The sequence below is a fragment of the Dermacentor silvarum genome, chromosome 4, assembly GCF_013339745.2.
Source record: "Dermacentor silvarum isolate Dsil-2018 chromosome 4, BIME_Dsil_1.4, whole genome shotgun sequence".
Classification (NCBI taxonomy): domain Eukaryota; kingdom Metazoa; phylum Arthropoda; class Arachnida; order Ixodida; family Ixodidae; genus Dermacentor; species Dermacentor silvarum.
The window spans coordinates 208,680,736-208,705,633 of record NC_051157.2 but is presented as its reverse complement, the minus strand read 5'-3'; the positions used below and the strand labels follow the sequence as shown (position 1 = coordinate 208,705,633).

General features: G+C 46.9%; 1 protein-coding gene across 4 annotated transcripts in view; it reads left to right on the top strand.

Annotated features, from left to right (window-relative positions):
• The window catches only part of LOC119449210 (adenylate cyclase type 3), a 233,067-nt gene extending 227,352 nt beyond the window's left edge, over window positions 1-5,715 (top strand). For all 4 annotated transcript variants that reach the window (XM_049666344.1, XM_049666341.1, XM_049666343.1 and 1 more), the window contains exon 18: window positions 4,270-5,715. The gene's annotated coding sequence lies outside the window, so the exon portion shown is untranslated. The remainder of the gene's footprint in view (window positions 1-4,269) is intronic.
• The last annotated feature ends 19,183 nt before the right edge of the window (window positions 5,716-24,898 follow it).

Genomic DNA, 24,898 nt, shown 5'->3' with positions numbered 1-24,898 from the left:
ATTCGGCTCATGCTCGCGGTCGCGTCCGTCCAAGCGCTGGAATCGTGCCAACTGTGGCCTCTCCTCTGCACAGCGGCGCAACCACCTCCCCTCCTTAGCGACCGGCGCGCCGGTGGGGGGCGCAGCTGTGCATAGCAACCGTTACGTCAAACAGCAGCGGTAGAACGAGCGCGCGCGCGTCGTCGGTGGCAGCTGCACCGCCGCTCCTTCGCCAGACGTCTCGTTTCAGTCGATTGAGTGAGACGCATGGCTCCGAAGCGGCCCAGTGATTCCGCGCCAAGCGGTTCTGGGAAGAGGCAGCGGACGCCGGATTCCCCCAACACCAAACGCCAGAACAAGCAGCGAATGCGCATGCGACGACTGAACATGTCACCAGATGCGAAAGCAAGGGAGGCAGAACGGAAACGCCAATAGCGACTGATTAGATCGCCTGGTACCAAAGGCAGGAAAGCAGAACGAAAGCGGCAGCAGTGACAGGCGATATCGCCGAACACCAAAGCAAATGAATTGGAGCGCAGATGGCAGCAGCGACTGACCATGTCACCGAACAGCAAAGCCAGGGAGGCGGAACGAAAGCGGCTGCAGTGGTTGTCGCAACCAGGCCCATCAAGAAGCGGTCTAGCACAAGTGACACACGCCTACTAGAGGGTACATATACCATAGAACATGGCAGTGGCGTAGCCGGAAATTTTGTTCCGGGGGGGGGGGGGGGGGGGAGGGAGGGTCTGGCTCAAGTTGCAGCGCGGCCTCCTCCTTATGGAAGTTGTCGAGGCATCAAATACATGAAGAATAACTGCATTGCCAATGACATTGTATATTTGATGCTGCAAACGAATTATTGAACGCTACACACTGTCAAGACAAGAAAATTATGTATTTTTTCCTAAAAGAATATATTCGTATGTCCCAAAGATTGTGGCAGAATTAGCTGATATCAATGCTTCCGCGTTTTTTTTTCTATTTAATAAGTAAAAAAAATATCACGCGAACTTTAGAAATATATCAGTTCAAAACCAGCAAAGCAGTGCATGCAGCTGATATGAAAAACTTAAAGGCCATAAAATTAACAAGTTGAGGATAAATATTTTTGATAAATCTTTGTCATTCAACAACTTTGTTTACATTTTTGTACATATGCAACTGCCAGGGAAAAACCTCAATGATGCTGTCCTTCGTTGCGATGGATTGCGCAGGAGCAGCTGTTACTGGTCGTATATTGTAATTGCACCGAAATTATAGTCGCAACAGTGAGTACATATAAAAAGCAGGAGTTCCGCAAAATATACATTAGAAATGCGAAGATAGAATGGAATATACAAATGCGAAGATAAACGGCAAGAATGTGTCGCGTGAAACGAAGTTCACGGCTGGTATACACAAACCCTCGCAAAAAGATATTTAAATATACGTATAAGTCTGCAATAAAACTACGTATCTAAGGAAACGTCACTGTATATAATGCGTGAAACAAGACAAATAAACATGTTGCGCAGTCACAGATAGTAAACTTCACGCATACGAGAAGAAAGACAGACGATCCAGGCAAGAACAAAACTATGATCTCCGAAATCGTGATATGCATTTGGGCCATGCTGCGGTCGCGACAGCACCATGTGGCTAAAATAATAGAAAAAGAATGCAGAAATCAATACGAAAATGCACATTTTAACTGCTTGCACGGCGGCAACAATTATTCTGCACCCAAAATTAAAGAGGGGTATTGCTTCGTTTCAAAAAAGAAGTAAAAGCATGTAGTTAAGAAGGAAAGAAAAGGACAAACGATAGCCACAGATGACGCGGCAAGTTGATTTACCCAGCATCCGAGTGCGTTTTGGGGAAACACCGCGTTTGGCGGGCTTTCAATGAGCAAGGTCGGTCAAAATTGGTTACTGATGTCCCTGTAATTTTTGTATTCGCATGATAATTTTAATCATCATGCTAACTGTTACAATAAACGGTGAAAATTTATGTGGTTTTAAAAGCTAATGAACAGTCATACGTTTTCATAATTACGAGTTTATATAGGAACGTGAAGAAACAGATATCTTTACATGCATTGTTTTTTCTGCTTGGCTATCTAAACGATAAACTTCACTCGGCGGGGAAGTTTAGCGAAGCATTCAATAACTTCGGACACGTTGATGGCGACGCCTATGTGGGCGTATAGAAGCGCCAGCATAACCATGCGTTCCTCAGACATTGTAGAGCGCAAGTGGTTTTTAGTAAACTCATGTTTGAAAATCTCTCTGCGCTGGCAGTGGCACTGGAACGGTGACTAGAATCTGCAGCAGTTTGTACACATGTACATTTAACCTGCAGTCTTGATGAGAGAGTGCATCTATTCCTGTGATAAAACCTAAAAACTTTTCTTCGATATCGTTTCCTCAGCACCACGCTCGACAAGAGAGACAGCGGCCCTTACGGAAGCCAAATTCTTGGTCCTGTCCCAGCCGACGTCGGAACGAACTGCTTTAAAAGCTCTAGTACCACTTTTAAAAGAAACAGGACTTAGTGAAAAAAATAGAATGTGCGGACTGATACGTTTATTTTTCTTTCTTTTAATCTTCCCTTGTTTTCTCATCTTTTCTGCCCTTACCCCATCCCCCTGTGCAGAGTAGCCAATCGGACACTTAACCTGGTTACCCTCTCTGCCTTTCACCTCTTATTTTCCTTCCTTCCTTCGATATTGTTGACATCCTTGTTTAGGTACCTTGCACAAACAGTAAGCTGTTCGATTCCACCAATATCCATCGTTTCGTCAGCAAGTACGGAGAAGCAGCCTGCAGCGTTCACTTTTGCATCTAGGCTTTCTTTGATAATTTCACCACAAATTTCTATAATTTGGTTTTGTACGTCTGGTTTAAATACGAGGCTTTACTGGAGCAACTTTCCAAATGGTCCTTCAGATATGTATCTCCACAATCGGCTAGCATGCGAAGAAGCGCTCTGGAAATACCAGTATTTTCAGCGGAGGCTTTGCTTAAATCCACAGGACCAGTGTCCCTATCGCCACGAAGAGACAGACCTTGCCGCCCGCCAAAAAGAACTGTCTCAAATTTAATAGGCCGTTAACTTTCTTCTGTTTTCTCTTATTTTACTTGCCCTGGTCCAGCTGATCGATCACATTAGGCGCGCTTCCTGAAAATGTTTGGAGAAAATTATCAGATGCCAGCTGACAGTCACGGTGATATTTAATATTTTAGTGTGTGTGGAAGATTGCGAGCGCGTGCTTCCTTCCTTTTCAGGAACAGCTTGTACACGAGGGCTCCCGTGCGCGCATGTTGGCCAAGTTTATAAGAATATTAAACCTATAAGTTCCAGAATTGAAAATCAGAAGCACGCCTTTGGAAATGTCAGTGCACCTTTCGTGTCAAAAGTTTATGAGAACTTTATGCCCATCAAGCTTCGGAATTGAAATCCATGCGCTCCATAGATTCCGGGGCCGCGGCGAGATGCCGCGACGCGCCCGCTCGCTATCGAAAAGCCCTTGAAACTTTGTGCTCGGCTGGGGCTCCTTAGGTTAGGTGAATCCAGGTGCATGGGCGTTGCCACGAAATCCAGCCCGAGTTCGCAATGTTCGCGCCGAAATGTCTTTTCGAGCGTCAAAAAGACATTGTAGACAAAATCCAGAATGATTCCCGGTGCCGGTGGTTGTTTTGGTCGGCGGTGCATGACAGCACGAAAAAATTTCAGGGGGGGGGGGGGGGGAGGGGCTGAAGCCCCATCAGCCCCCCCCCCCCCCCCCTGGCTACGCCCCTGCAACATGGTATACGCAGTGGGTTGACCACGAGGCTTTCGCCAAGCACACTTTAGAATTTCCAAAGTGTCTTCGGTAATATTTATACTGGCAATATCCTATCTTCTTTATTGAAATACAGATTTCTCTCAATTGTCGCATGCACTTCTTTTTTACAACATAGTTTTGTATTACCTACTATTTTACTGCATTTGTTCTACTCGCTACATTTGTTTTGTACTACCCACTCCTACCTAGGGCCTGATAATCGGGCTGGCAGTACCAAATAAAATTTATAAATAATCCCTCACAATGGCAGCCGAAAACCAGCATCGCTGGCCGGCAGCACAGGTTTGTCGGCTTTATGGAAGTCCCCTATAAGTAGTGGAACAAACGTTCGACAATCAAAGTCGATGTATCATGGGGTGAATAGCGCACCCTTCAGCATCAACGCAACAATGAGCGAATGCTAATTTTAAATGTATGAGTCCAGGCATTGCGAAATCTCGTGGTCACGTTGTTTGTTCTTGCAGGGGCACTGACCCACATCATCACCATGGTGCTACCACCCTCAGCCTCACGGCCGGCTCCAGCTGCGCGACCCGCCCTGCGGCAACCTCCCCGCTCGGCCTAAAGATGGCCCGGGCCTTCCAAGGCGGCGGAGGCGGCAGCAGCCAACCCTTTGAGGCATGCCTGCCCGGTGCCGCCACCTAGCGACTGATACACCAGTGCATCCTATCCTTCCCGGAGGGGCGCTTCCGCCTCCAACGGACACCACACTTGGCCGGCCCCGCTTTGTATGCACTAAGGCCGCGCCAACAGTTCCTCCAAGTAGCGGAAGCGCGTGTTGGACTGCCTTTTGGATGATCGGTTGGGTGCAAAGAGAATGCTACGACCTCCTCTCGCCTGTCTTAGCTATTCAAGATTGCGGCCACCGGCAGCGGAGAAGTGCACAGTGTCCGCCTTCCGAAACCTACCCGACCCTCATAGCATGTCGACCGACCGCAAGCGCGATGTGAACGTAAACACGCGTCCTTAATGTTACCGTGATTCTTTACCATAGGGGGGATCTGATTCTTTTTTTTTTCTTTTTTGCTGTTTAAAAACTTCGCCGTCGAGCGAATGAAGGACCCGTGTTCTTTGGAACAGGTTGGCAGATACTGAATACTGAGTGCAAAAAAAAAGTCTGACCTTCATGTGTTCTTGCAGTGCGCCGTGAGTGTTTTGGCTGTTCTTATTTTAAAATGGACTTGTGCGTGCTTCTGCCTTCGGCAGGTCTCTACGAGGTTGTTGAAGTTGATTGTTGTCATTGCTTTCTTGTACATTGTTATCATCTTGACTTTACATGTTCTCTGCCCTTTCTTAGGAGGATGGTTTACGTTGACGTTGCCGGTTTCATTCACTAATGCGAGAAAAATAATGTGTTCCTGTTCAGTTTTCAACCCGTAAGCGATAACATCTCTGAATAGACGCACATTGGTGTAAGCACTTAAGTGCTGGATGACTATCGGCTTCTGTACAGCCACTTTGGAGCGTCACTGCCTGTCAATAGCAAATTATGCCCCAGTTTAATTATACCTCATGCTTCGCATTTACACCACTCGCGCACGCGTCAAAGATAAATCCTGCTGTTGTCGTAATACGAAGCGGCACATTTGCTTGCAGGTAAGTTTACTCCTTCAGAAAGAGCGGTAATGATAGCGAATTGGTTTACCGTGGAAGATGACGAACCTCCCGCGCAGGACAGCGTTGGTCACTGTCTTCAACTATTCGCTGGGTGGCTCCGTTGTTCTTTTCCTCTGTAGGTTGTGTTTTAAATTGCAATTGCACAATTGCGCCTCGTTAATGAAACTGAACATCGTCGCTTCAAGTTGAAGTATACGACGGTCGCGGGCTTCCCGTAGTGTTTGACACGCAACCTCCATTTGCACACGTCCCATAGATGTATAGGACACTGATACGCAGGTTCGGCGTATCAGGGAAGGGAAAAATATTTCATCGCCATTTTCGCTGTCTGCGTACACTTCCCGCAGTTACCAAAAGGGCAATTTATTTTCGAGTGCTAGTGGGAGGCCATCGAGTCCGATACAGTTCGGGGACACTGGGGCAGTTTGATCAACAGGGACACTATCACGGTGACGTTATCCGAAAGGGTAGTCCGTTTTTCAAGTGTTACAGCATCCCTCGCTTAATTTCCTAAAAGATAATGCACTCGCCAGCTGTTCTAGTGCATAATGCATTCACGAGCAGTCGTTATATAAAACTATGCGAGGCTCCGCCTGACTCACTTGACATGGACGTGCCTTGCGATGAAATTAGTAGAAGCCTCGCATGTGCGGTTTCGTGCCTAAAATTAAATGAGGCACAGACGTCAGCCAGTCTTAGAAAAAGGAAAAATATTATTGAATGATCCAAGTGGCAGGTGATTACGGCATTCTTCGCAGTGGCAATTCAAATGGTCTGCATAATTTTTACATATATCATCCCAAAAAAGTTTTCAAGTGTACACAGCGATCCCCTGCTCTCTTCGCTTTTGCATTTCAGCCGCAAAAGCAGCTGCTGTCGCTGTGGCTGGCAACTGTTTCGTTTTTCGGTACGTGAAGCATAGGCATTTTTGTCGGGGACATTTCACTCGCCAGCTGTTCTAGTCAGCCCCCTTTTCATGCACGATAGTCGGGGTCGCCAACTCCACGCACTCCCAGTAAGTGACAGTGTGCAATGGTGATCCTTCGAAGTTCGGTAATCCAAAGAAACGTTTATTATTTGATCCCGTCTTTATACTAATATATTGTATTTTTTGTAAGTTTCAACCGCGCATTATTTTGTGTGCGTAGATGGACCGCTCAGAATTTTATTTTTGTGATCTATGAATTGAGACATCGGACCTGGAGTCCGAGGTGACGCTTAACTGCTCTCCGGACATCGTGGAGTGAGCGTGTTTGAAAATGCCAAAGCAGACCATGTGACACGTGCGTCGTGTCCAGACTGCACCTTTGACCCAAGTCATGTGAGCCGTGCGGAACAGACAACGGCGCAATACTTTGCTTTGCCCTGGCAGGAAACAGCCTCTGAGGCAAACTGCAAGTTTTACGATGTGGTGCATATTATACGAGAAGAGATGCTCTATCAGCACAGTCATGTAGCCCTAACAGTCGAGGCTCCTGACTTTTTTTTGTTTTTTGGTTGAAGTTCTTGGTTGATGATCTTAGGAGCGGAAAATGCGGCATGTTCCTGCGGCAGTGTTAAGCATTAATAGGAAACAACATGCACGCAGTTTACCTCTTTTGCATGAACGCCAAGTCCTGACTTTAGAAAATTCGTGAAATCGGTTGAAGTCCTGAAATGTCCACTCGAACGCTCAGCGCACGAAAATCGCCGACTTCCCTGCCGCGCTGTGTGCCCCTCATAGGGGTCTAACTGCAACAAACATTTTTGTGCACCTTTAGAGACCCATACACTCTATAAAGCGTCTCGGTGCAGTGTCTACCCCCAGTTCACTTGTTACACTCAAATATATGGACGTTGAATATACAGCTGTAAGCGCTAAATATGTGTTTCCCCCCTACATTGCTTTACGGAAAATGCCGTATCTGGCTCTGAAGCCACACAACCACAAAACATTCAGAACTCGTCGGAAGGCATTGTGGGAACTATGAACGTGATGTTGGCTGTCGTGTCGACGTATAGAACGCTGCGTGGCGCGGGACGTGCTCTTCTGGCGTGGTCTGACAAAGGCTACAATCTATGGAGGAAAGGAAGCCGAGCCGCTTCGATTTTCGTGATCGCAATTTGCAGCATTGTGTGCGCGTTCATGAACTCTGAAACTGTTTAAACGTGTGGACGTGTATTTTTGTTATGTGCGTGACAAGTGTGCTGGTGGGCAGTCCGTCATGAGGCAGTGGTGCAGACCCCAGAAGCTCAAGAAAAAAAAAAACGTGTTCACCGTGCGGCGCGACGAGGAGTCATTACGTTGTGGAGAGGCTCACATTTCAAAACAAGGCGTCGCGTTGCATTCAAACTGTGTCCAAGGTTGTTGCTCAGGAGTTGCATGTTTGTAAACAGCAGGAGCATTGCGACGTCGAGTTCAGGTAAAAAGAACAGACGCGTACACTGGCTATCCGCCGCTTCGGTATCAGCCACGTTTAATTCCATTTCGCAGCAAATTGCTAAACATTGTCCAAGAGTGTTCATCTTGCCTTTTGTCACGAGTAACACTAGTTCAGCTCTTCCTAATCACGTAAATCAATCCCGCAAGCTCTTCCGCGTTCACCGCACATTGGAGAAACCATTTGTCGCCTAACAAAATGAACGGCAGCTCGTTCGCACTTCTGCGGCGTTGCTTACTGTGTGGATCGTAATAGCCAAGCTTGAACGCCTACCGTCACAGAGCCTGCCGATGTTCGACCACGTAAAATATTTCAGAAACAAAATCGAAATCGTACTTACCAGACTTATCATAAACACTTGAAATTTTTACTAAAACAAAATAGATCTCATTCGAATCGGTTCATCAGGGGCAACGAATTGCGAGTTAGGTGCGAGATTCACAGTTGCCAATCCCTGATGCGTCTTCGACGTCCTCGATCCTAGCTCGAGTGAACGTAATGCACATCTCTCGTTTAGTGCGGTGGTACATACTGTTGGAGCAGCAAATGCGCACGTGGCATCACTTACGAATGCTGCGTCAGCCGTGAATCAATCCGTTCAACGTGTGCTCCGTACGGTGAATACATGTCAAAGTATGTACGGGGAACCACTGCCAGGTGGGCTGTTCCCGGGACGAAAGACACGTTTCGAGCGTGCCTTCCGAGAGGCCCCAGTCACGAAGCGGGAAACGGTTGTGGAGTGGACGTGACACCTTGCTCCAGAGAAAGGTACAACGGTGCAGAGTATGTGAGCGGCTGTCTAGCAGCCGTGGCAAATTATGGCAAATAGTGTCCAAACGAATGGTGGTGGGGAAAATGTCTTTATTTCAAAAATCAAATGCGGGACAAAAGACTAAGGGAAGAGATGACACGGGTGCAGTGTCGCCCGTGTCATGTGTTTGCAAGCTCTTTGCCACATTCTGTCGTCGTAGCAACACGCCCGGCTAACGACAATTTAGCCCCGGCTACTCTTCAGCCAGCGTACGACGCTGGCGTGCCGAGTTGCTCCGGTCGGTTCGTGCAGTCACGTGGTCTGTCCCCAGCCGTTTCCCACCCCGTGGACGCAAGCAGCCCAACAGACGACGACGCGCAGAGCGCCGCGCCGAAGGATGACGCGCGCGCTCCGGTCCCACGTGGACGGTCGTGCGCGTCTGCACAGACTCACTATGCAACGTTGGCCCCGCGTCTGCTCCTCTGATCCGCTGTGAAAACGCCTCCCTTCCCCGACGTGGCCCGCCCTCTCTGTCTTCTGTGTAGCCACGGCGTAATACACTTCGTATTCAAGCTGCTGTGTAAATTGAGGAATAAAATTATGCGGCACTAGCGGCATCCCTGTTGACCAAAATTCCTGTGACCGTGTGCTTTACTGTCTTCTTTATTTTATTTTACAGGAGCAGAAAAATACACGTGCATTTGTTCAGCGCAGTAAGCGTAATGTACGAGAGCTCTAGCCATGTGTGCAGACGCGCTCATATGCCTATCTCGGTAGGAAGTATTTCTTCTCACTCAAGGGTCTCTCTGCTGAAGAAAAGATAACGAAGATGAGAAACCAGAAAGTGGGTCGATTGATGAAGACTGAGACTTGTATTGCGCATCTTAAGCGAATATCAATGCGTTAGCGTTAGGAGTGTCAAAGTTGAAAAAAGTATTTGTGTGCGATGTTTGGGAAGCCGGTCACGTGGTAGATGTATATGGGAGAACTTGGAAGACCGTCTATGTATACAGGGTGTCGTAACTATCATGCAGCAAGATTGAAAGTTATGCAAATGCCACGCAGCTGGACAGAACCAAGATAATGTTGTTTGCCGCCGCTTGGAGATACTAGGATTATTTTTTGCATTCCACCTAATTACTTAATTAGGCGGAACAAGCCCGCGAATACACGCAACATTGCCCCGTGACTGGCCGCTCGAGGCACTCCTCGTGCATTCGCGGGCTTCTTTCACGCTCGGAAAAAGACTTTTATGTAGCACTTATTGAGCAATAGAGATATATAACTGGAGTTTTCATGCTGCTCTACAATTTTAATGACACTTTTCACCTAATTATAATGTTATAGAAGTTAATTAATTAATACTTATTAAGTAATTAGGCGGAATACAAAAAATAGAGCATCTTCAAGCGGCGGCAAACGACATTACCTTGGTTCTGTCGAGCTATGTGGCATTTGCATAATTTTAAATCTTGCTGCATGATAGTTGGGACACCCTGTATATTAGGTGGCATGTTATTATATATATATATATATATATATATATATATATATATATATAACGCCATGTAATGCTACCGCATTTCTATTGCATTTAGCGCTAAATGTCCACTGATTTTCTTTTTTTAATGGACGGCTATGCAAAATTTCTGAACAGCCGTAGTTCTCCAGTAATCCTTGCCCTCGTGCAAGGCCTATATATGCCCCGCACATACGGAGCTCTATAATCAGGAAGAAAGTACTGAACTGGTCTATAATGCAACTATTCCGTTGGCTCGATCGATTCTATTCCTCATTATTCCCCGCTCACGACCACACGATCCTGGTGATACGAATAGGCAGAGCGCCCTACACCCCACTGTCGAAGGGTGAAAAGGAAAACACCGTAATAGAATCGTTACACTATCCCTGCCCTAATTTCAGCGAAACTTCCAAGGAATACTAAAGAGCACACCGGTTTGTTCGCGAGTGCGCAGCGTACTCGGGGAGAAGGAGGAGCGCCGAACTGCTTCAATTTCTTTTACGGCACAATCTTCGGGATCGGCCCACATTTGGTCGTATGACGGCGTGTTAATTAATTTTCAAGAATTTCTGGGGTTTTACACACCAAAACTAAGACCTGATTATGAGGCATGGCGCAGTGGGGAAAAGCGTCCGTGACGAAACGGTTACAGCATCGGGCTTCTGTACCAGAGGTCCTCTTTTCAAATACGGCTTATTTATTTACATCAATATATACAGATAGGTTACACGTGCCTATGCCGTGCTCTACGGGAGTAGTAAGCTCGCGCATGCGCAGCTTGCTGGCGCCGATAGCTGATACGCAGCGTCGTGTGGTGCAGCGACGCTCGCGGGTCGGCTCAGTGACATGTATCGTGAAATAAAGCGTTCTTCCACAAAACGTTGGGGAAGAAAATACAGACACGAAGGAGACGACACAAGGGAAGGTAATTACAATTTCATTACATGTGATTTCATATCAAGTACCAAAGCGCAGCCGTGCACAGCCACCTAAATGTTCTACCTATTTAATAGAAAAGATTAATTGAAGGGTGTCTTGAATTTATCTTTTTTATAAAGAAGTACCGTTTTTATATGGTTGTCCGCATGCGCTGTTGAGCTGTGGCGGCTGCATCGAACGTTAATTGCAAGTCAGCGCTCTCTCGGTTGTGTTCTTACTTGCCCGTCCTTTCACGCCGTTTAGACATGTATCATTATTTGCCGCGGAATGATCACATGCATATTCGTGAATTCCTAGAACTGGCCAGCGGCAGCTCAGGACAATCGAAATTTACTTACAACTGTGGGTTGCGTTACTTTCAGTTTATCTAAATTGCCGCGGGCACACCAGGAGTACGGAAATTTGTTATGAACCGATTTCAATTACCTTACTTAGACGCATAATATGAGCGCCGTCATCTTGACGTCTCCGTACATATGCTTTCAGCTGTGCTTGGCAGAGCGCCGTTCTGCTGCCTATACCTGGGAACAGCAAAGTGAGGCAGCCCAGACATTGCAAAAGCGCACTCGCTTTTAGTCAACACGCGCAATGATTCGGCATTATTGACAAGACCAGCATGGTGGTGGCGAGAAGCAGAGGTAGAACACCGGGCTTCTAATCTGAAGGTTGTAAGTTCGAATCCTCCTCCAGTCCACTACATTTTCAGGCATGGAGTGGCGCTTGACACCGGCAAAAGAAAATCGCCGAGAGCTAGTGGGGCTATACGAGTACAGGTGCAACCAAATTGGGAATGCCCACTAAGCTTCAACAAAGGCACTCCCTCACCAGAACAGGAATTCACCTCCCTGGTTCAGTATTCGGTCACTACCTTCCTCATGACTCTTGCGATTAACCCATGGCCCTCAGTGCCCACCGGCTGCGGAGCACCTCACCAAGGCGGTGGTCAGACCTGCGACGTGGCAGAGAGTGCTAGGAATCTTTGGGTCCGGACAGGCCGCCACTGGAAACTGAACCTGGCAACGTTCAACACGCGCACCCTCTCCAGTGAGGCTAGCTTAGCAGGGCTGTTTGAGGAATTATCAGGCATAGCCTGGGACGTTATTAGCCTTAGCGAGATTAGAAGAACTGGTGAGGCTTATACAGTGCTCATTAACGGCCACGTCCTCAGCTACAGAGGTCTTCCGGAAAGGAGATAATATGGGATAGGATTTCTAATCTATAAGGACATAGCGGGCAACATTGATGAATTCTACAGCCTTGATGAGAGGGTAGCAGTAGTCGTAATGAAGCTGAATAGGAGGTATAGAATAACGGTACACGATGGTGAAGAAATAGAAAAGTTTTATGAAGATGTTGAAATAGCGATGAGAAAGGTGCAAACTCAGTATACTGTAGTCATGGGCTTTATGGACCTAATAAAGAAACGACGAGGCATTAAAATGTCCAACTCAAGAGATCAGATAGAATTAATTGAACTGTCAAAACTGATCAGCAAGAAGAAAGTAAGGGATATTCAAATTATACCGTGGGAAAGGTTGAGGAAGCAGTACAAAATGGACGCAGTATAAAATCAGTGACCAGAAAACTTGGCATAGCACAAGGCAAGATGTATGCATTGAAAGATAAGCAGGGTAATATCATCATCAATTTCAATGATATAGTAAAATTAGCGGGATAATACTGACTTATATATATATATATATATATATATATATATATATATATATAATACCCAGAACAGTCACGCGACCTTCATTCGAAGTAGTGATGAACAGGATACAGAGGCTCCTTCTATAACTAGTAATGAAGTTAGAAGGGCCTTGCAAGAAATGACCAGCGGCAAAGCGGCAGGAGCTGCAATAACAGTCTATTTAATCAAAGATGGAAGAGACATCACGCTTGGAAAGCTCGCCGCCCTTTATTCGCAATGCCTCATGACTTCAAGTGTACCAGTGTTCCAGAAAGCTGGAAGAACGCCAACATTAGACTCATCCATAAGAAGGGAGACGTTAAAGAATTGAAGAATTATAGACCCATTAGCTTGCTTTCAGGGTTGCATGAAGTATTCACCAAGATAATTTCCAAAAGAATCAGGGCAGCACTTGACTTCAGCCAACCAAGTGAACAGACTGGCTTCAGGAAGGGATATTCTACGGTGGATCATATCCACGTCTTCAATCAGGTAATCGAGAAATCTGCAGAGTACGATCATAGCCTCCTATATTTTTAAAAAAATATAGGAGGCTATGGTACGATCAACCTCTCTGTATGGCTTTCATAGATTATGAAAATGCATTTGATTCAGTAGAGATACCAGCAGTCATAGAGGCATTGCGTAATCAAGGAGTAATGTTAGGCATACGTGAATATCTTAGCAAACATCTACAAGGATTCCACAGCTACCTTGGTTCTCCACAAGAAAAGTAGAAAGTTGCCCATCAAAAAGGGGTCATGCAAGGAGACACAATCTCTCCAATGCTATTCACTGCAAGCTTAGAAGAAGTATTCAAGCTCTTAGACTGAGAAGGCTTAGGAGTGAGGATCAACGGCGAATATCTCAGCAACCTTCGGTTTGCAGATGACATTGTCCTATTCAGCAACAATGGGGACGAATTACAACAAATTAGTGATGACTTTAACCGATAAAGTGTAAGATTGGGGTTGAAGATTAATATGCAGAAGACAAAGATAATGTTCAATAGCCTGACAAGGGAACAAGAATTCAGGATCGCCAGTCAGCCTCTAGAGTCTGTAAAGGAGTACGTTTAACATTGCGAATATGTTACTCACAGGGGACCCTGATCATGAGAATCAAATTTACAGAAAAATAAAATAGGGTTGAAGTGCATACGGCAGGCATTACCGAATCCTGACTGGGAACTCACCAATGTCGTTGAAAAGAAAAGTGTGCAATCGTTGCATTCTACCGGTGCTAACATGTGGGGCAGAAACTTTGAGGTTAACTAAGAAGCTCAAGAACAAGTTAAGGACCACACAAAGAGCGAGAAAACAAAAAATGTTAAGCCTAACGATAAGAGACAGGAAGATAGCGGTGTGGATCAGAGAGCAAACGGGGATAGCCGATATTCTAGTTGACATTAAGAGGGAAAATGGAGCTGGGCCGGTCATGTAATGCGTAGGATGGATAACCAGTGGACCATTAGACTAACAGAATGGATGCCGAGAGAAGGGTGGTGTTGGTGGTGTTGGTGGTGACTTGTAGCAACAGGCAGGTTTAGCCTGGCGATCAAGGCCGGCAATTACTCCACTCGAGCGTCCCTTACAGTATCGCTGAAGGGTTTCACCATATGTCTATCAAACCAGTCTCTCTTAGGAATTCCATAAGGAGACATGTAGTTTCTTTGCGGGCTATAACTGATCCCTCGGGAAATATAAGGTGTTGCAGGTATGCATGCGGAAGGTCCTTTTTTTTTTTGCAGATTCTCCAGGAGAACGTCCCTGTCATCTTGGAATTTCAATCGCAGTCGAGGACGGCAGAAAACTAGGTGGGGTGATGAAGTTAGGAAATTTGCAGGCGCAAGTTGGAATCAGCCAGCGCAAGACAGGGGTAATTGGAAATCGCAGGGGGAGGCCTTCGTCCTGCAGTGTACATAAATATAGGCTGATGATAATGATACAAAAGTGCAAGAATGAAAAACTTGTCTAGCATACCTGATGAAACAAAGCAAGCTAGGTGACTGTCACCGTCCCGTTTCAAAGGGAATGACAATTAATTATCATCATCATCATTTAGCATCGTATTTGACATGTGCAAATGTCCCATCATGCCATTTGTCAAGCGATGTGACATGCGCGCCCCGTAGCGTCGATACGAGCGAACATTGCATTGCAGTTGCGCTATATTTCACCAGGTATCTCGACATGCAGCAGTTGCAGGCTGCATGTAACTAAATCTGCTTAACTCAAGTGGGCTAGGTGACTATTTGTCACCAGCCCGTTTTGAAGGTGTTACGATTCACTTTGAGCGGCCATGCATGCCCGGACCACGTGTAAACGCATGGGAAACGGCGTGCCTAACGATCTCGCTCGTCAACATGAACAGACGTGTCCGTCACATGGGTGAGACTAATGTGCGAAACCTGCCGAGCCGCCTTGCGACCATCTCACTCCCGCTGGGGACGTTCACTCCGTAACGGTCACCCACCCTCACTACTTCGTCTGGTTTACCCTGTCCTGCAGTGGGGGCAGAACAGGGGGAGAGTGCCCGGATGGTGGAGGGTATAAGAAAGCTAGCAAGCAGCCCCGTGGAGAACACTTTTGCTTTGCCCTAGCGTGCAGGAGCACGCACGCTGAACGCTTCTTGTATGTTTTCTTTGGAGCACACCGCTCACCCGTCACGATGTATTAAACTCGTGTTATTTGTTTTTACGTCGCCTCGTCTTTCCTGCCGGAACCTCTCCGATGGTCAATCTGGTTCGAGCTCCAAGCAGACCTTGTTAAAGGTTTACCAAACCCCGGCCCGTAATAAAAGGGATGCCAATTAACCATCATCGTCAACAGCATCGCATCGCGCCACGGGTCAAGGGATGTGACATGTACGTCATGTAGTCTGGATGCCTGTGTTTACGCTTCGGTACGCATTATGGCGCCTCCTCGCAAGGTACGAACCTCTGCTGAAGAGGCGAATCGTAGAGGTACGCGCGCGGCTGCAACCAGGCGACGTCGGGCTCCACAGACCGCGGTGCACAACCTGACGTGTTACGGCGCAAGCCACAGCTCGCCGTCGTCGCCGGGCGGACAGTTCAAATTGTTCTCGTAAAGACAACATCGCCGTGAAGACCCTGTAGTGCGTGGTACAGTAAACTCCGATGGAGCGGCTTCTCCAGCTTACACTGTGATTGCGCTGCTTGTGCTGCGCAGGCACACGCAGCAGAGTTACAGCGTAAGCTGGAGAAGCCACTCAAGAGTAGCTCCAATTTCGGCACCACGCACAACAGGGTCTTCGCCGCGAAGTCTCTTCGCTTCGTTGATGGAAATAGGGAGGGAAATAGTTTCGACATTTAGACAGCACATCCAAGCCATGTTCAAGCCTTATGAACTACATAGCGCACACGAAGGAAGAATTTTAAGTGGTTATCGATAATAACACCAATAAATTTTGTCTCACGAGATTGTGTTATAGTATGGTTATTGTGAATGACATCTGAATGGACAGTCGTTTTCTCTTTTAACAGCGGAGCTGTTTAAGCTCTTGATTGCGCCGCGTAGTGCGAACAAAAACTGCTCCTGGCTATGACGTCACCGCGCGTTGCCTAGCAACCACCTCGCGGAGCGGAGTCTGCTTCGCCTCCTCTCCGTGCCGTGCACATGTTGCCTTGACATGGGAGGTTAAGGAGAGGAAAGAAGAGCATGAGCACGGCACGCGCAATTCTTGGGAAAGGGAAAGAGAGAATGAGAGCGAGAGAGAAATTGTAGCAGCACCAACGAAGCAACGCGCAGAGCTGCTGCCGACGCCGTCCGCGGTTCCCCGTTTCCCCGCGTTCGCGCCGAACGCGCGCAGTGTCCGTGACTGCAGCAGGCGCCTCTGGCGGCGGCTCGACAGGTTTCGACCAGCCACGCCCCAGCAAGTGTGGAGACGCAGCTTGGCCGTGACGTCACCGGGAAGATAAAGCTCGGAGCCACCACGACGGTGGCATAACTCTCGTTGACTCTGTGGTGAGTACATGTAGCCTTGACATGGGACGACAAAAGAAGATCCGGACACCTGAAGAAGAAGCCGCTCATCTTGAAGCGAGTCGTACGGCCAAGCGAGAATCTGCGCGTCGGCGGCGAGCTGATTCGGAATACCGTACCTAGTAGCACTTCGCATCACCCAGCAAAACTTAGTAAAACCGGGAACAAGCTAGGTCGATCACCAGCTCCACTGTTTACTCCAGCCCACCACTAGTGCAAGCTGCCCACATTTTTCAGAATGAAATAAGATAAAAAAATGTGGTTGATCCCTCTTATATAGGAATCGGTATAGAACACGAAAGTGAAACGTGTCTTCACAGAAGTAGTGTAATGTTTATTGCACATTGATATATAATGTCTATTGGTGTTTTGTGGCTAAAGCGCCCTTAGGCGTTGATGCACCCACGCTGACGCCTGGTGGCACGTCTCCTCCATCACGACTACCAACGTCGATGACCATGAGCAACCGTCGTGCATATGGAAGCTGCACTACGCTGCACACGCTAGCACAACGCGAAAGACGAAGCACGTAACTGACACACTAATACAACGCGCAAGACAAAGCACGTAACTGAATCGTCACCGAGTCAAATCAGCGCGTACAGCGCGTCGTAATTGCAGCCTCCGCGATCAACTTCAGAAACATTTTCAGAGCTAATTGCGGAGGCCACGCTCCGCTGTGCTGAGTACGGTGAACGCCACCTAGGTGGCGTTGGTAGTGCTTCTTGATGCCAGCGTCCCTTCGAATGCTGGCATCAAGGCGTCGTAGTGCTGAGACCACCGAAGCGTTCACTGTCGGTGCGCGTTAGTGTCATAATGCAGTACTTCTCTTTTCTGCTCGTAGGCGGCGGCACCGCCCCGAGCAAGAGCGCGGGTACACGGAGGAGTGTTAGATATATAAGGCGCGTCTGTGTAGCTCTCTGCAAATGCGTTTGTGGCGCAATGGGTTAAACGCTCGGCGATCTATCGTCGCGGACCGAGAGGTCGTGGGTTCGATTTCCAAATTTTGCATGTTTGTGGAACTTTTTCTTCTGGTTTCTTTCTTTGTATTATGTTCGTGTACATTGTAAGCTGACGTATTTCCGTGACGGAAATGCGTCAGTGAAGTCTTGGTGGACCCCGGCATAAAACACTTTCGTGTTAAAATTACACCATCTTCCCGTAGGGGAACCCTGAGTAGTATGCGAAGCAGCCATGGGGTCGACTCAAGGTAGTTTTATAAGCTGTATAAACTTGGACGTACAGCAGCACCAGCAACGCGCAGAACTGTTGTCGACGCCGTCGGCGTTTTGCCCGCGTTCGCACCGAACGCGCGCGGCATTGGTGACTTGCCGGTGCCTCTGGGGCGCCTACCGTCGCGCCTCTAACCTAAGCTGCTTCGCATTATCGCATGCGGAGCCGCAGGTGTTGTCATTCGTTGCGCAATCCGGGGAGGAGAGGAGCGTCCGAGAGGAGAGGAGTAATGCCGAGATGAGAGATGAGACAAGGAGAGGAGGGGGAGGAGGATGCGCATGTGCAGTGCGGGTGTGGACGCCCCACGGCGGATTCAGGGAGGGACATAGCCCCGAGCATAAGATGCTTCGCATCTAAAACTGTCTTCGTTGGATTAGGGTTGCCCAAGATGGCCCGGATGGCCTCTTGCCATCCGAGCAAGAAGCTCGGATGGCCCAAGCTTTAACTCGGCGCAGATTAACTCCAAAATGAAGCGCGTGACCCACGTATGTATGGCAAAGGCAGGAAAAGTAGAAGTTGAGGACCCGTGTGTTCTAGCCGCTAGGCGAAAGAGGACTCCACGCCGCTATCAAGAAGGTTCCTCAGCTCACGTGTTTCCATCGGCGAGTTAAATGTACCGCCGGAGGTTCTATGAAGTAATTGACATAGTGCTGTCTTCTTTAAACAACAGGTATCCACCTGATATGTGGTAGCATAAGTCCCACATTGAACAGCTTGCCATAGGGAAGGAAGACGAAGCATACATAACATAGTTCTACGGTGACGGCCTTGAACCAGGAATGGCTGATTTTGCACAGAGATATGCTGATTGACATTCTAAACCAGCAAAGGTCGGCATCATTGCACACATTTGGGGACGTCGTGCACCTGTTTACGAGGAAAAGGGGGGGGGGGGGGGGTCACAGGCGAACACCTGCGCAACCTTTTGCCGGAAATGGCCAAGCTAAAAAAATTCCATTGGCCATACCGCTCTGGTCGACCACATCCGAGAGGTCCTTTTCTTGCTTTCGGCGACTGAAAATGTACTTGCGGTCGACGACTGGACCAGCCCGGTTGAACCATCTGGCAATTTTTTCACGCCCACAAAGAACTCTCCCGCAAAATCAATTTGATTAAGATTTCCGACGACTTCATTTCCAGATCAAGTGCCCGAACGAACACCTTTTCAATGATGGTGAAATCATCGCATCAGACAACGAACTGATGTCTTTAATAGGAGAGAGAAAGGCACCAACTTACAAGTCAAAGCAAACCGCCTGGCTTAGAAAACAATGCAAAAAGTTATATAAAGGAACGAAACTGGAATACATAACAGCGCAAGCAGAGTGAGGGCATTTGGGTAAGAAAAGACGCGTGATTGCGCTATTTGTAAAACTCCCTAGTCCATCTGTGCATTTTCTTTATTGATTTTTATTTTTCGTATGCTGCTCTGGTAATCCTCATTCCGAAGCCCGGCAAAGCTTCAAAGCTGTCCAACCTCGACCGATTTTCCTTACATCCTGCGTAGGAAAGATAGCGGAACACGTAATTCACAATCGCATTACTAAGCACGTCGAACGGAGCGGTCTCCTGCCCTACAACATGGTGGGCTTCAGACCAGGCCTCTCGACACAAGATGCAATGAAATTAATCAAGACTCAATACGAGAGACCTGCGGGGCATTCTCGGGCTTAACCTAGAAAAGGCCTTCGACAACATATCACACCGACATATTCTGGAATCCATCTCGGATCTTAACTTAGGACAAGCCTTTCACGGTTACGTAGGATCATTCCTGGAGAATCGCAAAGCCACGTTACAGCGTGGAGACCACAAATCAGAAGGGTATTTACTCGGACCCAAAGGCACGCCTCAGGGGGCAGTGCTATCGCCCTTGTTGTTTAACCCAGCCCTCAGGTATCTCTGTCGGGAATCGAAAGAGTTCACCACACGATATACGCCGATGACATCACCATGTGGTGCACCGGCGGCAACGAAGGGGAAGTGGAATCGAGCCTACAAGAAGCAGTCGACCGTACTGAAACCTTCCTCGATGGCACAGGCCTACGATGCTCGACAACCAAGTCTGAGCTACTTCTCTACAAACCGGTCCTCAAAGGTCCTAAACCCAGGGGTTGGAAGCCCCTGGACGAAGACGACAAAGAACTACACTCCCAAAGTGGGGCGAGCATTCCTAGGTTCGACACCCTAAAGGTGCTGGGAATGTTCATGGAGTCTACCGGAGGTAACATCACGACGCTCAGAAAAGTCACGACCAAGACGGAGTGCATGATTGGATTAATCAATAGAATCTCCAACAAAATGAGTGGTCTAAAGGAGGACAATCTCCTACGGCTATTCCACGCATTATTAATGAGTCACATAATTTATGCGGCTGAAATGTACAAGAGGTACGCTACTGAAAGGCACAAGCTGGACACGCTCATCCGTAAAAGCATCAAAAAAGTGATATGAGTATCAATAAACGCCAGTACGGACCGCCTTCTTCAACTAAGTGTACATAATAAACTCAACGAAATCATCGAAGTTCAAGAAACGGCTCAAGTATCACGATTCTCTAGCACCCCTGCGGGGAGGGAGATTCTCGCGGTCTTAGGAATCATCTCCGCTGTAGCGATGGAACGTACATGTGAAATGTCAGATTACCTACGGGACAACATTATTGTTGCTCCTTTTCCCAAAAACGTGCATCCACAAGACAATGCGAGCCGGCGCAAAGCTAGAGCTGTGGCATTGCTCCGGAGGATAAAGGCCTCGCCTCACACGGTCACTTTCGTTGACGCGGCCCAGTACGGGCACACATCGGACTTCGTTGCAACGGTAGTTAATCACGACGGACACGTTACTTGTGCGGTCTCCATCAGAGACAGCACCCCGGCAGGGCAGCGCAGGCTGCGATCGCTCTGGCACTTCTCGACGATGAGAGAGCTGAAATATTTACTGACACGAAGGCGGCGGTTCGGGCATTTGCCTCTGGTACCGTCGCCGAGGAAGCTCATCGAATTCTCCAAGGCAAAGTCATCCAGCCACATACAATCACGTGGTTCCCGGCACATCTCGAACCCCAACTCGACTCCCTCCCCAACCTCAATGACATCGCACACGTCCAAGCGCGCGAACTAACCCTCCGCGCTGACGCCACTGCGAGTCGAGGCCACGTCGATTCTAGGCTCGTCGAGTTCCGTGACACTCTCTCCACCTTCAACGAGGTTGCCGAACACTACTACCTTGGTAGGAGACTATACCCTCACCCACACTGCACACTAACCAGACCTCAAGCTGTCACAATACGCATGCTTCAGACGGGATCATATCCCAACCTGAATTTATTTCACTACATCAATCCAGACTGCTTTAGTCCAGACTACAGTCTGGACTAAAGCAGTCTGTATTGAAGTCTGTATTGATGTCCTAGCTGCGGACAACGTAGTACTTTAGACCACATGCTCTGGGGGTGCCCATCGTTACAGAGGGGCCCGCATCGATGCACTGCAGAGGAGTGGCGCTCTGCTCTTCGGAGCTCCGACCAGTCACGCCAATTTTGGGCTGTCCAGAGAGCCCATGATGCGGCGCTGGAGCTCGGTCTTCCCGTCCCCACGTGAGTGCGGCCCGCGGCTTCGTCGCCTCTCTGAGAGGGGGCAACGGAGCTCCTCAGGAACTTCATTAATGTCTTTCTGTCTGTCGTACATAGGCGTATCTACCTATTTATTTATTTATTTATTTATTTATTTATTTATTTATTTATTTATTATTATTTATTTATTTATTCTTTGCCCCCCACTTTTGACAGGGGGGGGGGGGGGGCAAGTGCCCCCCCCCTGCCCCCCCCCCCCCCACACACACACACACACTTTCGAAAGCGGGCACTTTCGGCTACACACTGGAAAGTCCAACAAAACTACAGCTGAAGCTAAATTTTATTTCTTAATAGAGTCATCACGTTAATAATGCTTTTCTTTACTACGTATCCCCGGTTTGGGCAGCGAGTATTCTGCCTCCTCGGGACGCGCTGTAGCGGGCGACGCACGAGATGCGCCTTACACGCTTGCATTGCGCAGAAGTCCGGGCGCTGGACAGTTCCCACAGTTACAAATTACCGCCTCACTATACTTGAAAAAACAACAACAATCGGCTTGATTTATTTAACCTTCGGGCGACGGGAGAGGTCCGGATAAAGTATTTTAATCAGCCGCGCCCAACGATGGATGTGGCTTACTGCATGAAATGGTTGGGTTATCAAATGCTGGAACTATTGAATCTCCGTCCAGAGACAGTCTACGTAGCGTTGCAGTGTAAATATAGACCTTATCACCATCAAAAATCTAATCAAACCACTTACAGGTTTAACTGCCGAATTTATTTGTGTTATCACGACTTATCGTATATTTATTTATTTATTTATTTATTTATTTATTTATTTATTTATTTATTTATTTATTTATTTATTTATTTATTTATTTATTTATTTATTTATTTATTTATTTATTTATTTATTCACTCATTTATTCATGATACCTCAAAGGTCCCAGAGTGGGACATTACATGAGGGGTGGGCACGTAGAAAAATGGTGGGACAGGTTAGGTGGCATGACTTGAAAGATATGGTCTTCAATAGCAGCATTGAAACGGGAAATTTCGGTAATGAGGGCGATGTCAGAAGGAAGGGTATTCCATTCTCGGGCTGTGTGCACAAAAAAGGAACGCTGATACGTAGTGGACTGGCGCGTGGTAGATAAACAGCATTGGGATGCGTATGGCGGGAGAAACGATGCGCTGGAATGATGATTTGGTTACTTGTAGGAATGAAAGAACCTAAAAAATAAAAAAAACACGAGCACTTTTGCGGTGGCAGGTGAGCGAGGGAAGACACAACCGGGATTTTAAGGCTGAGACACTTGTATTATAGGAGCAGTCAGAGAGAATGAACCATTCAAGGGAATTAATCATATTAACCTGGTGGTTGTCATATATAGCACTGGCATATTCTAGTTTAGAACAGATTAGTGTTTTATATGCAAGTTTATTTATTCATGATACCTGAAAGGTCCCAGAACGGGACATTACATGAGGGTCTGCGAGGTGGTATGTTCGTGAAAGTGACCTCGGTCGAACGTGCAGAGCCATTTCAGTGCCAATAGAACACTTAACTGAATTTTTTCTAAAGGCCTGTGTCACTTCTGCTTTTATAGATTTCATTTTCAGGCCGTTTCTAAATAAGGCTACCCTACATCTTGTTTCCCGGCAGGAGCAAGAACAGCAGATATTTTATATTTTGAAGAAATGAAGACCACCTTATTGTGACGTGTTCCGACAACTTGAACTGCGGTGGTTGCTTACGTACTCCAAAAACCGCTACTGAATACTCGCTTTCTCCGAGTTTTTGTGCTTTATACACGGCATTTAGTTGTTGATCCCGGTATCCTCAGTAAACTATGCGGGACATGGTGTTAATATTTATTCGAAGCACGAAACAATATCCTGGTGACGAGCGATAAATGTTTTTTCTGTGTAGGTTCATTGCAAGCCTTTGTAGAAAGTTGTATATTGAAGTGTTCCAGAGTGCCATACCGCCGCTTTTCACGACTCCTAAAACAATTGCATGAGATATGGGCTTGAAATTCCATGAAAATAGGGAGAATTTTAAGCGCAGTGCGTTGCGAAAATCTCACTTTCCTGGTTTAAATGCAAGTGTTGCAGGTAATTACTAAACCCTTGTTTTCCCATTTGTTCCCGTGCACCATACGGGATGCGTATAGGTTGCTTCTCCGGTGTCCTCTGTGAGCTAAACAAGGCATCTTGTTTATATCTGGGGATAATGAAATTTTCTGACGAAGGAAGATGTGTATTGATGAATTACTGTTGTTTTTTTAAGTTTCCAGCAAGAATTGCTTCAAAGCATTACACGGGGACAAGGTTTAAAACGGAACACTAATATACGGGTAACTTTTCAAAGTATGCGATGTATTTACAGGAAACTGAAACATTTAGTACAACTGTTCGAAAAAAAACAGCTTCACTAAAAATCGGGTTGTAATTCACCAAGCTCGCACACCTCTGCCGTCGTTTTCTTTTTAGTATTGAAAGTAATTTATGTTGATTGTACTTCGTTCTGTATAACCTCGACAGTACTATTACCTTAACTCGCGATACAGTTACGCCGTAGACTTAAACACCAAGTAAAATTCTTTAATTAGTAAAATTGACTGCAACAAATGTGCATTTTTTGTGAGCTGCACTGCTGCTACTGGGTTGGATTAGGGACCTCTGGGCACTCAATGCCATTTGTCCCTGCATCACATATAGATTTTATAGCGACAAGAAATAAAGGCGAAGTCAAATAATTTTTCGGGCCTCGATGGTTCACCATGTGTTATTGAGAAATATGGGTCTATTGTTACAAATAAAAATACCTGACGGATGCATTTCCAGGCTTTTTCAATTATTATAATAGTAATTCAATATATATATATATATATATATATATATATATATATATATATATATATATATATTACGGTGTGTGTAGAAGGCGTTCATTACAGGGAAGCCGTAGGGCAAGTGGATGCCGGTCCTTTCAAAAATTTTGTGAACATTTTGTTCAATGGTTCCTTCGTACTTGCGGCAAGTATACTTGCTTTGGGTACCGGGACATCGCGGTTTGCACTTGAATGAAATGGCTGATTCACTCGCACGAGCATCACTTAATGGCCCTGTCATATCTGTTTTGCCGACATCAGCTTATGTCACCGCGGCTAGGTACAGAAATTTCTCTATATCACAAAATTCCGCAAAATCTATTTTAACATCGTCTTCTGATTTCCACCATCTTTGCTTCTCATGGAATAATAATTGGTGTACATGAAGGCAATTGGAAATTCCCATTACAAAATTGAGATGCTGTATACCGCCACAAATTT